Below are 13,036 nucleotides of genomic sequence, written 5' to 3' on the forward strand. Positions count from 1 at the left end.
TGCCATGTACTATATGGGTTGTAAGGAGTTGGTTAAACCATGTCTTTTTTGGCTCCTACTAGAATGTAAGTTCTATGAGGTGAAGGCTAGTTATCTTTTATTCACTTACCTTTCCTGGGTCATACTGCCTTGCAAGTCGTTGGTACAACTTTTGTTTTTAATGAAGTAATTCATAAATGAACAAATGCCCTGCAGTAGCTAGTTGAAGCTACCGTGTTCTAAAACAGGAAATGTACATGTATGAATCTGGGTATTTGAAGGAAATAGGCTGCAGAACAAGGTAGATTTAAGAGAGAACAGTTAGGGAAACTAGCTATAATGTTACTGACATCTTTTCTCCTTTGGAGAAAGGAATGCCCTACTGGTGTTAAAATGTTCTCTCCCGTGCCCCAGTTGCTACCCTATTGTCCTCTAAATCTAGTCTTCCTTATTCTTTTTTTTTTTTTTAATTTTTTTTTTTTAACGTTTATTTATTTTTGAGACAGAGAGAGACAGAGCATGAATGGGGGAGGGTCACAGAGAGAGGGAGACACAGAATCTGAAACGGGCTCCAGACTCTGAGCTGTCAGCACAGAGCCCGATGCGGGGCTTGAACCCACAGACCGTGAGATCATGACCTGAGCCGAAGTCGGACGCTTAACCGACTGAGCCACCCAGGCGCCCCTTCCTTATTCTTTATCTCAGTGACTGACCCCTCCAACCAGTCACCAAAGCCAGAAACTAGGTGTTGACCCAAGGCCCCTCTCTCTACTGTCCCACCCCCTCAGCTCACTTCTTTCCTTTACTCCTACCCTGATGACTCCATCCCCCTTCATCTGGGTCCCTGCAACAGCCTCCTGATGGAAGTTTGGGCTTCCATCTTTTCCTAATCCTCCCTGACTCCAAGCCTTCCTTCACACCGGCTGCCAGAATGGGCTATCTGAATCATAACTCTAATCATGCCATTGATTTCTTGTATTCTTCAAGGGCCTTTTACCTACAGGAGGAAATCCAAAGAATTTTTGCCTTGGTATATAACTGGGCTCTGCCCCTCTTCTCTTGCCTGGTTCCAAACACTTAATTCCCTGTGCTCCATCCAGGGACTAACTCTATTTCCTAAACTGGAGGTTGTTCTAACTCATCATACTTTCGCTTTCATTTCTTCCTCTCCTAGGAATGCTTAGTTCTTTGCCTCCGTTCAGATGCTACTTCCAGCAAAAAGCTTTCTGCCATCTAGTGCACCCTCCTTCCCCTTCTCCTCCCCTTTCCTCACCCCTGCACACCCTTCTCTGAGGGCTTTGACCACTGCAGACTCTGTTGGGCTCCTTCGTATAATCCCTTGGTAAATGTTTATTGAGTTCAAATACCAATCTGTACTTTTAAGGAGTCAGGCAAGTGGATGCATCGCCATCTGTCTTCCCGTGGTGAATTCGGTCCTGATCTTGGCTGAGCCCTTCTTCCTGAAACCCTTCCCTGGGGATCTGGAACACACCATCCTTTTATTCTCCTCTTTCTTAACTACTTGTTCTCTCTCTTACAGTTATCATCCTCTACCAAATGGTTTCTAGTCCTACCACCTGTTTTTCCCAGTGCGGGTCATATAGTGCTATTCCCCCAACAGATACATATATTTAAAGTTCTCCAGGTGATTCTAATAATGAGCCACGCTCTCCCTGCTCGCTCCTGAGACACTCAGTGTTCTTGATGCTTGGTCAAAGTCTCTCTGTCCTCCTCAGTCTGGACTTACCTCAGCCCTTTCTCCAACTCATCAAGCCTCAGGTACCATCCAAATATAGACCACTTTCAGATTTGCTTCTGCTACGTAGATCTTTCTCCAAAGATGCATAGCCAGATATAAAATTCCCCACCCAGATATAAACTCAAGATGCTTACAGGATCTCACACTTAGTATAGCAAAAACAGAATTTATCATCCTCCTTGATCCTCTAAAATATGTTCTTCTTCAGTCTTTCCTATCAGTAAATGCCACATTATCTACCAGTTGTTCAAACGAAAAACCAGGTAGCCACCTTTGACTCCTCTCCTTCATCCACCTTCACACCATAACCCTACACCAACCACCATCTCTCTCTCAGACTCCCACATCACCTTATTTGTCTCCCTGCTTCCACCTTTGGTCCCTCCAAACCAGTCACCATTTGGGGTTCCAGGTGGTCTCTTTGACAATACAGATGTGCATCTTTGGATCACACCCTCTACTTGAATCCCTTCAGTGGCTTCTTATGTTTCATACAATGAAGTTCAGTGTCCCTAACATGGTTTCAGAGTCCTTCAGAGACCCTCCCATCCATGTCTCCAGCCTTGCCTCTTGCCCAGGTCTCCACATTTCCATTCAGTTTTCCCTTCTGTCCATTAACACTGACCAGCTGGCTCCCTCCTCCCTTGGGCCTTGACATATACAGCACCTGCTTATGCTTGGAAGCAGCTCTTCTCCTAGCCATCCTCTGGTCATATTTACTCCCACCCACCCTTCACATTTTTTTTCAGCCTCCTGTATCCCTGTGGTCTAGTTAAAACGTCTTGTTCCATGTTTCTACCAGTCTCGGTCATGTAGGACCTGTTGATTGTGTGTTTTTTTTTTAAAAATTTTTTTTTTTCTTCAACGTTTTTTTATTTATTTTTGGGACAGAGAGAGACAGAGCATGAACGGGGGAGGGGCAGAGAGAGAGGGAGACACAGAATCGGAAACAGGCTCCAGGCTCCGAGCCATCAGCCCAGAGCCTGACGCGGGGCTCGAACTCACGGACCGCGAGATCGTGACCTGGCTGAAGTCGGACGCTTAACCGACTGCGCCACCCAGGCGCCCCTTGATTGTGTGTTTTATGCCAAGCCCTGAGGATGGAGACAAGGATAGAGATAGGAGAGAGACCTTATATTTGTCTTCTCAGCTGCATATAAACTCATTTGAGCGGCAGAGCACCAACAGATAACAGCAAGGAGAGTGAGTGAAAGGTGGGAGGATGTCCACTCCAGGGAGCAGGAGCTTTGGGCTGGGGAGAAACCTCTCCTATGTCCACCTGGGCAGCACCCAGCACTGCAGTGTTGGCACATGTAGAGACTGTATGCATCTGCTGCGTGTATAACTCGCGCTCCCATGCCTACTGCTAAAGATAAATTTACACCGATGACCCATGACCTGCTAGCTGGCGTGTTGAGGCGGGGCCTTTCCCAAGTCCCCTCCCTAGTTATTCCTGAGAAGTTGTGGGGCACGTCTCATCTCTGCTGCAATATGAGCCCTCGTGTATTTCCTCTCCAGCATCCTTGCTGAGACCTGCCGCTCCTGTGTCCTTCACCAGTGCTACACTTCCTTCGGCAAAAGCTGCTGGAGCCCCCACCGGAGCGTTGATGCCCTCATTGGGGCCTGGCAGGGAAGCAGCCTCAGCCAGAGTCTTGATCCCAGTTAATACTTAATGATTCAAAATGCATAATATACTTGTTAAGCTATCCCGTTTCATTTGATGCACCCATGTTACCATCTCGAAAAATCTCAGGAAACACAATGGATATCTGGAATCACACTACTGGACAGAAGACTCACTGCCCATCTTCTCTTGGGAACTTGTGTGAAGTGTGATGGTCACTGCTCACTGCTCCAGTTGATGCGGGGACTCCTTGGTGATGTGATGAAACCTTGAAGCTACAGTCAAGACCCTCAACTTCCCCAAGGTACAGCCACCACAACAGGCAGTAGAGTGTGCAGTGCATTTCTGAACTGTGGGGATGTGTGGCCCCAGAGAAACCCACTGCCATGAGAAGGTGCTGGAGCCCCTCAGAGGTCACTGTCGTCCTCTCCAGAGTGTGAGAGCAGGGTTCACGTGGACTGGGTGGGAGGTGAACTTCTCCCTGTTGTTCCATCTATCAGGAGCCTTCTCTAATCTCTGTTTCCACTCTTTAAGCCAAGAGAGATGTCAGATAAGGAGGCATTCACAGCAACTGGTTTCCTCCATCACAGATCTTACTACACAGTGTGGTAAATGCCTGTGGGTTGTACCACATTTGGGCAGAGACAGTTTCTTCTTCGTCACTGTTTTGCAAGCACTGCAGACCCGCAGGGATGATCTGCTGAGTGCCTCATTATTTAAACAATCATTGTGTAGAAGGAGAGAGCCAGGCAATGGGGGCTGAGAGGGAGGGAGCTTTGTTCACACAGTTGTTTGCTTATTTTTCCCCTGACAGATGCATGGAAAGCAGGAAAAAATGTGATTGAAAATAAGCCTGACCCTAACCTTTGCAGGGTCCAGGGCAAGAATACACATGAAAGCCTCCATACCATATGTCTTGAGATTTAAATGTACAAATCAAGTACTATAGTGTAAAACAAAATACATTCAACCCTCTATCTTGGCAAACATGCCTTCATAACTCAGAAGGCCAGAGTTGGATTTAGTATTCTCAGATCCCTTAGAGTTCTGCCCCAGACATGGTAGCCTGGGGAGAGCCTTTAACCTGCTCCTTTTCACCCCTTGCTGCACTGGACATTGTGAGGCAAAATGTGCACACATGTGGAAACCCAAATACTCAACTTCATCTGTCTTCTGCCCTACCTCATGAACAACTTCCTCCTTACCATGCCTCCGGCTGGGGGTCTATACTTGGACCTAGGGGAAAGGCCCACAGGGCCATCTGGACAGGAGATTCTGGGGTCCCCAGTACCCAGAGCATGTGCTACAAGAGAGGTGGCATGGACCCAGGTGGACACATATCCCTATCTCCATAGACTCCTTGTTCAGTGCAGAAGACCCTGACCACAAGTGTGGTCCAAGGGACTCCCCTATTACTGAGGTCCTACTCCTAAGAAGGCATCAGATAATGAGCATGAGTGAAGAGCTTCAGGGGAAGCTGAAGGGGGGAGGAACAGGGAAAGGCAGGTGAGGTAGAGATACAGTTTTGGATTAAGTAGCAGGAAGTTATTGTGATTTCCATCTCTTAGGCTGGGTTTTCTCAGTGAAGGGAAGGTAGTGTCACCTTCTAGGTGAAGTGACAACTCTTAGGAAACTTTGGAAAAGCCAGTGTTTAACAGTATCATGAGAAAGGGCTGAGAAGGAACCTGCAAGAAACTTCCAGGCAGTGCCAAAGGCCTGCCACAGCTGCCCACATACACTTGGGCAGGTAGGGTACAGCCCAACTCCACAATGCACTTTTTATGTCACCCCCATGTGAATGGCAAGCCCTCGAGTCAGGTTTGGTGCCTCTTGCACAGCCACACCTGGTGGACGGAGGCTCAAGCCATCTCCCTTGAAGTTTGACCTCAGCAGTTAATATCGCTGTGCAAAGTCTGAATGAGGGAAAATAGTTTGAACAGTGCTTATAGTGGCTGGAATTACTTCTTAAATCTACGCCTGTTATGTAAACACTAATTTAACGTTACAAATATGGCCCCAAAAGGCTGACAAAGGTTTTCTTAAACAGTGGGGTGTTTACCTTTAATTCTGAGTCCCAGGATCATGCTCCCAGGATAGTATTTTCCTCATCCCTGTAACCAACCCTGGTGAACATTCCCCTCTCAGAGCTCTGGTCCCTCCCTCCTCTCTTACCAGAGGACCCACCCATTACTTAAAATGAATTATTATTTTACTCTGTGCATACCAGAGAGAAAGAAAATAATTATAATTACTATAATTCTCCCATCTCTGAGATTCCCTCCCTATTTTGCTCTCCCTAAACCTCAAATTTGCTAATCCCCACGCTGTAACAACACCTGCCTTCTTAAATTGTCTGCCTGCTTCTATCCGCACCCCCCCACCCCAAAAGCCCTGTAGCACATGGTTCCTAACTCTGGGCTATGTTGTTGATTTTTGTTTTTATTCACATGTGACATTTTGTTTCCACTAGCTGTACTTGCACTTTGAGAAAGTACTGGAAAAAGTCAGTCCAAAACCTCTGGGGACAGTTGCTTGTGGAATAAAACAGAGATGGTATGGAAGCTCAGAGATGTTCATTTTCTAAGCTCAGAAAGAAATCCTCATAAGACTCTGAGAAGCTGGGTCTTCTTCCAAGGCACCCCTCACTCTGCGTCCTCTGTGTTCTCACAAGACAGGGCAAGTGAATCAACCAGTCCAGCTCCTAGAGACTGCCTCAGCCCTGGGGACAGGGGGCAGGGCCAGAAGAGCCAGCCGAGTGAGGGAGACGTAATCTGAACAAAAGGATAGTGTCAGCCACCTTCTTCCCTGGGATACGGTTTAGTAGATACTGCAAATAATTTTTGTACATAAGCCCCCACTCCCTGCCTTGTCCGGGGAAACCAGGCTTGCTGATGAGGCTTCCACCTGCCATTGTTCCAAAGAGCAAGAAATGGAACACATGATTGTGCTCTCAGTGTTTTAGAAAACCGTTCATTCTATAAAGTCTCAAACTACTTAGGATGCACTATGACTGATCTCTGTCCTTCCTTTAACTCTCACTGGGACTTGGTCGGGTTGTGACCACGCCCAGCTGCCCTGCCCTCCATCCTGCTCTTGGAGGGCAGCCCCCCACCCCAGCCTGGCTTCGTTCCTACCTCAGCTCCTTTGAGCCCAATCCCTGGACCTGTGTACAGAGTGACTTCTGGCCTCTTGCCTTAGCAACCCCCTGAGACTCTTGTGGAGCTCTTTTCTGAAATGTTCTATTTGGTTCCACCTACTTGCAGGAAGAATCTGAACTTTTCACAAGGATTGGGAATTGTCAAAGAATTAAACGTCTAAACATTTGTACTTTGCTCTAACACAAGCAAGTTCTCATGAGTTATAACTGGTGGATAAGGCATTTTCCCTGTACTAAGTGGCCCCACACCAATATGCAGTTTGAGTTCTGGCCTTCTGATTTTCATTTCTGCCATTACAGAGTTGGTTTAGACATCTCTTTCAGCACATCCATATATTTGGAAGATTTTTTTTGTTTCTAATATGTTGTGGACTAAAGTGATGGATCCCCAAAGGTATGAGAAGTATGTCTAAAATTGGGGTGCCTGGATGGCTTAGTCAGTTAAGTATTCAACTTTGGCTCAGGTTGTGAAGTCATGGTTGGTGAGTTCTAGCCCCTCCATCGAGCTCTCTGCTGAGAATCCCAAGAGTCTGCTTGGGATTCTCTTTCTCCCTCTCTCTCTGCCCCTCCCCCACTCACACTTTTTTTTTTTTCCTCTCTCTCAAAAATCAGTAAACATTTTTAAAAATCTATAAAAAAAGAAGTATGTCTAAAATCATTACAGATACCTGGGAATAAGGCCCTGGTGGGGCCAGAGTGGGCATCCATGGACCAAAGGCACATGCTTCAGTGTGTGGACTTTGGGAACTTCAGTTTGACTGATTAAGGACTTCATCTTTATGTGTTATAACTTTTTGGCCTCAGTTTCCTTATCTGTAAAATAAATTAACTGTCCTTGTTTACCTAAGTTTTCAGAGATTTTTAAAATATTTTATTAAAGCTTAACACACATACAAGAAAGTATAAGAATCATAAGTGTACAGTCAGATGAATTTTTACAAAGTAAACATATTAATAATCCAGGTCAAAAGACAGACCATGATTGGCACTTAAAAGCCCCTGTTTTATGCCCATGGCCAACCCCTTCTACTCCCCAAAAGTTACCACTGTTGTGGCTTCTAACACCAGAGATTCATCCTGAAGTTTTTGCAAATGCAATCATGCACATTGTATTTCTGTTGTGTCTCTCTTCTTTGGTGACATTCATTTTGTGTCCTATAGCAGTGGTCCGTTTTCAATGCTGTATAGTTTCCCATTGTGAGAATGTACCACATGTATTCACTCTGCTGCTGAACATCTAGGTTGTTCCCAGGGCCTTTTGGCTCTATTGAATTAAGTTTCCATGAACATTGTACATATTGGTGCACACATGTACACATCTCTGTTGGATTATACCAGGAATGGAATTTCTGGGTCATAGGATATGATATGGTTTAGTAGATACTGCAAATAATCTTTGTAACAATTTCCTTTCCCATGAGCAGCAAATGAGAATTCTAATTATTTCAAATGATCAAGGAATTTTTCTATTGAAAACTTTTCATAGTATAACTATGTTTGTCAAATAAATGCCCTTAGCAAAGGGGGAGGCAGTGGAGCATGGTAGCAATCATACTAAGTGAAATTCAGGTGAAGCATGCAGTCGTTCTGGACCTCGAAAGTCCTCATTTCTGAAGCAGTGCTGATTTTAACAGCACTTTCATCTGTAAAAGTCTTGGCTCATTTTATGAAATTCCATGAATTGAGATGGGACCTATACCACTTAAAAATGAATATATAATCTTTCATGGTGTTCATACACACGTACCCACATTGCTATTTTTATGAGAAATGCTTCGTTCATATACTTTCTGGCATCTTCCTGTGCCAGGTCCAGTACCAACTCTGGATGAATGCTAAACAAAAAACTTACACATGTGTGCCGTAGACACACTGCTTCAAGTGAAGGGATTGAATTAGAGCAAGGACACTGTATGATGGAGAGAAATTTGCAAGAAGAGTTCTTGCCACAGAGTGGAGTTATTCCACTCAGGTAGTAAGGCTGAGCTGGCAGAACAGTCAAAATCCAGAAGGAACCAAGGACAAGGCAGTGCCTAGGTCACTGCAGGCAAGCCAGTTCACTGCTCAGTAGCACACACACCTATCTCCTCTATGGCTGGGCAAGGTAGGTAGCTACGGCCTCCTCTGCCAGCCTCCTGTCTGCAATGCCCTCCTGTGTCAAATATGGGCTGGGGCCATTGCGGGGGATGAAGCCCGTAGTCCGTACTCAGGCCCTAGCAGCAAAGAAGACTTGGAGAATGAGGATCTGGCATTTTCGGCTAGAGAGAAGGGGGTCCCACACCCTGGAAGGGGTTCAGATGTGGGGCCACTAGGCCTATGGTTACTGATGATAACAGGAGCTAAGGCAATTACCATCTGTTCATTCTTCCTGGATTTTTAAAAAAAAAAATTTATTTAAAATAAAAATATAAATTTAAATTTATAAAAATTTATATAAAATTAAAAAAAAAAACAAATTTGTTTATTTTTGAGACAATGTAAGAGACAGAGTGCAAACGGCCAAGGGGCAGGCAGAGGGAGACACAGAATCTGCAGCAGGCTCCAGGCTCTGAGCTGTCAGCACAGAGCCCAACGTGAGGCTCGAACTCACGAACTGAGAGATCATGACCTGAGCCGAAGTCAGACACTTAATCGACTGAGTCACTCAGGTGTCCCTCTTCCTGGATTTTGAAAACCACAATTAAAGAGTATCAAAACACTCTTTAATTCTTTGTTGTTTTTGTAGTTAAAGCTCCCAAGATCCACACCTTAGTCCAACTCCACCCCCCCCACAAAGGGCACAAACTGGCAGATGTTTAGAAGTGACACAGCTTCTCAAAACCATGCGAGGGATTCAGGAGAATTGGGCAAACCAAGTGGTGGTTGGAACAAACCACTGCAGTTCCCCATTGTCTCCAGCGCAAAGTTGAATAGAGGAATGAGAGCAGACTTCCTTGTCTATTCCTGACCATAGGGGGAGAGCATTGATCATCAACCATTCAAGTGTGATGTCAGCTGTGGGTTTTTCATGGATGCCATTTATCACATTGAGGAAGTTTCCTTCTGTTTTTACTTTGCTGAGAGTTTTTAGTCAGGAATAGAGAGGTTAGGTTTTTATCAAATGCTTGTTCTGTGTCTATTAAGGCTATCACACAGTTTTTCTTTTTAGTCTGTTGATATGGATAACGATTGAGTGGGTTTTTTAAAATGTTTTTTTGTTTATTTTGAGAGAGAGAAAGAGAGAGAGCGTGAGCATATGGGAGAGGGGCAGAGAGAGAGGGAGAGAGAAACCCAAGCAGATTCTGCGCTGTCAGGCTCCAACTCACAAACCGTGAAATTGTGGCCTGAGCCAAAATCAAGAGTGGACAATTAACTGACCGAGCCACACTGGTTGAGTGGTTTTTGAATGTTAAATCAACCCTGAATTCTTGGGTTAAATTCCACTTGGTCATGATGTAATTCCTTTCAGTATATTGTTTGATTCAATTTGCTAAATGTTGTTAAGAATTTTTACATCTATGCTCATGAGAGATATTAGTCTGTAGTTTCTTTTCTTGTGTGCTTTCCTGGTTTTGGTATTAGGGTAATGCTGACCTCATAGATTGGGTTTAGAATATTCCCTTCACTTCAGTTTTCTGGAAGACCTTGTGTATTATTTCTTCCACAAATATTTTGATGAATTCACCAGGGAAGAAGCTATCTGTGGCTATTTGAAAGCTCCTTGGTTGTGATTTTTTTTTAAATTATAATCCAAGATATGTCAACAATTGCCAATCCCAATTGCTATTATTAGCATCAACATCCTCATCAGTGGGAGATAGTGTCATTATTGTTAAACATCCCCACTAGCTTCCAGGAAGAATGGAGCTGGCATCTGAATGATTCTCAGGTGGTACCTCATGGGCCTGAATTCACAAAGAGCTTCTTTCTCATGTGACCCAAATATTTCAGAAACCAATGGTTTTTGAGAATTAGTACTAACTATTCCAGACGGCTAAATGATGTTTTCAGATCCCAGACACTGACCCCTCGGCCCCCTCACTCACAACCCTCAGTCAGCCCTGTGCTCAGTATATTTGGTTTGTACTCCTTCCTCTGTGCCCATGGTCCCACTGCCCCCACCCCCCAAATGGCATATTCTCTCTCTTGCAGTGCTCCCATTCTCTCCATCCTTCCAGGCCCAGCTGGCATCTTTCCCAAATTCCTTGAGAACCTGTCAACACCACACGGGACTTTCTCTGAATTCTTGTCACGCCAACAGCCAGAACTACACAATTAAGTCTTTTGTTAAATCCTGCCTTGTGTTATTTTCTCATCGATTCCTCCATATTGCTCTCTAACTAGATTATAAACTGCTTGTCTTATATTGCCTCAGAACACCTGATACGAGGTTGACTGATTTGAGGCTAGACATTGTAGCATATGGCATAAGAATTTCTAATTTCACAATGCCTGCTCATTCAACAACCACTCCCTTAGAAAACAAATACCAGGAAGAACATCTTCTCATGTACAGTTTTCTCTCATAAATCATTGCCTGTGTTACAGTTCAGATCTGCTTACCTGCTAAATGTTCCTTGGGTTTCCTGTTGGCAAGATAACTGAACTGATTTTTTAATAAAAACTCTAAATGCAATATGACAAAAGATAGTATCTCCTACACCTGAAGCATCTTTGCCTACATTCATTACACTCTTCCATGAAGTGAAGAGAGAAAGTCTTCTGTTTACACGGTACAAGGCCCATCTTTCCAGCCCTGACACTGTCGTTCTTCATCTGTGCTTGGTCTCACTACTCACTCCTTGGGCCCCCATGATCTTGGCCTGGAAATCCACCAGGGTCCAATTCAGACACATTTTCAAGTGAATACTATTCACTTCCACTCTCAAGCAGAATTAAAGGTTTGAGGGTTATTTCTAAAACCATACCTTTATTTGCTTCATCACATTTTTAAATATTTTTTAAATGTTTTTATTTTTGAGAGAGAGAGAGAGCATGAGGGGCAGAGAGAGAAGGAGACACAGAATCCGAAGCAGGCTTCAGGCTCTGAACTGTCAGCACAGAGCCCGACGTGGGGCTAGAACTCACGAACCAGGAGATCATGACCTGGCCGAAGTCAGATGCTTAACCAACTGAGCCACCCAGGCACCCCTTATTTTAAAAAATCTTTAGAATTCATTAGTAAAATATATTTTCATTTCAAAAATAGTGAGTTGAGGGGTGCCTGGGTGGCTCAGCCGGTTAAGTGTCTGACACCTTGATTTTGAACTGTGAAATCAAACTCTCACCAACCGAGATCGAGTCCCACATTGGGCTCTGTGCTGATTGCACAGAGCCTGCTTGGGTCCCTCTCTCCTTCTCTCTCTGTCCTTCTTCTGCTCACTCTCTCTCTCTGTCAAATAAATAAATAAGCTTTAAAAAAGTGAGTTGAAAGTCATTTCTATCATTGGAGAGTTGATCAGTATTTCAAAGGGCAGCGAGCATTTGTTCTAATGGCAAAACCCAACCTATCAGCAGTTGTTAAAATAAACACGCTTACCATCCAAACCCACAGTCTCAAAATATCATCTCCCTGTTTTCCACTTCCCCATTTTTCTGGCCCCTGTTTCTCCGTGTAGATAATCTTGTTGTCTCTTTTCATCTGCTCATGGTTCTGCTTTGGCCCAGGTCTCCTGGCTATTTGGTTTCTCTTCCCTTTCCTGTTTTTTCCCTGTTACCTTCTTTACCCTTTGGTTGTAGCCATAACTTGGGCTGGCTCAGCATTAGGTCACTGGAAGTCTTGACCAACAGGTGTCAAAAGGGCAAGCAAGTCTCAGAAACTTTCCTAGTCACAGAGCCCCACCCTAGTGAGGCACTGAGGAAGACTCCATGTTTTCACTTCTTGCCCCCGAGAAAGCTGGCTCAACCATGTTCCTTCAAAGTTTCTCCTTCTTATCTAATATCTGCAGAACAACCATTAGCCTAAGTACTAGTACTAGTACTGAGTACTAGTCAGCAGTTGTCTTGACCTTCCCTCATCCTGAGTGTCAGAGGCACTTAGCTCACACACAGCCCCCTGCAGTGTGTACCCAGATCATAGGGCAGCTTAACTGACATGATGATGTGAATTTTATGTGATTATATTTTTGTTTCTATTACATTAAAAACTATTTGGGGATAAAATAACACTTTAGCCTTAGAAGTCCAATGTTACATTTTTACAACTCTTCCATTTACCATACATTTGGGTTTTAATTCTTCTTTAGATGTCATTTCCTTTCTATTTTACACACCTGAAGAGAGGTCATTGACTTCTCTATTCCAAAGATACCTATCTAAAATTGGAAAATCTTCCTCTCGCAAATGACCTTCCAGATCTATCTTCTGCGCTTCCTCCTGCTTTCTACCCGAGGGCTGACCCAGATGGACACACCAAATTCTCTTTCCTCCTCTGGGCTCAGGTGGGTTCAGCTGATGGGGAGCCTCAGCAGGAGGTGGGTCAGGAAGAGTGGGGTCAGGGGATTTATTCCACTAGCTCCCTCTGGGCAAGGTCACTTTG

The 13,036-nt window shown here is 44.5% G+C and overlaps 1 long non-coding RNA gene across 1 annotated transcript in view; it reads left to right on the forward strand.

Moving 5' to 3' along the window:
* Positions 1–13,036, forward strand: part of LOC122202990 — a 140,965-nt gene that overhangs the window by 90,980 nt on the left and 36,949 nt on the right. The window contains exon 6 of the long non-coding RNA XR_006195007.1: positions 3,492–3,666. This is a non-coding gene — a long non-coding RNA (uncharacterized LOC122202990). The remainder of the gene's footprint in view (positions 1–3,491; positions 3,667–13,036) is intronic.

This window comes from Panthera leo, chromosome D3 (genome assembly GCF_018350215.1).
Source record: "Panthera leo isolate Ple1 chromosome D3, P.leo_Ple1_pat1.1, whole genome shotgun sequence".
Lineage (NCBI taxonomy): Eukaryota > Metazoa > Chordata > Mammalia > Carnivora > Felidae > Panthera > Panthera leo.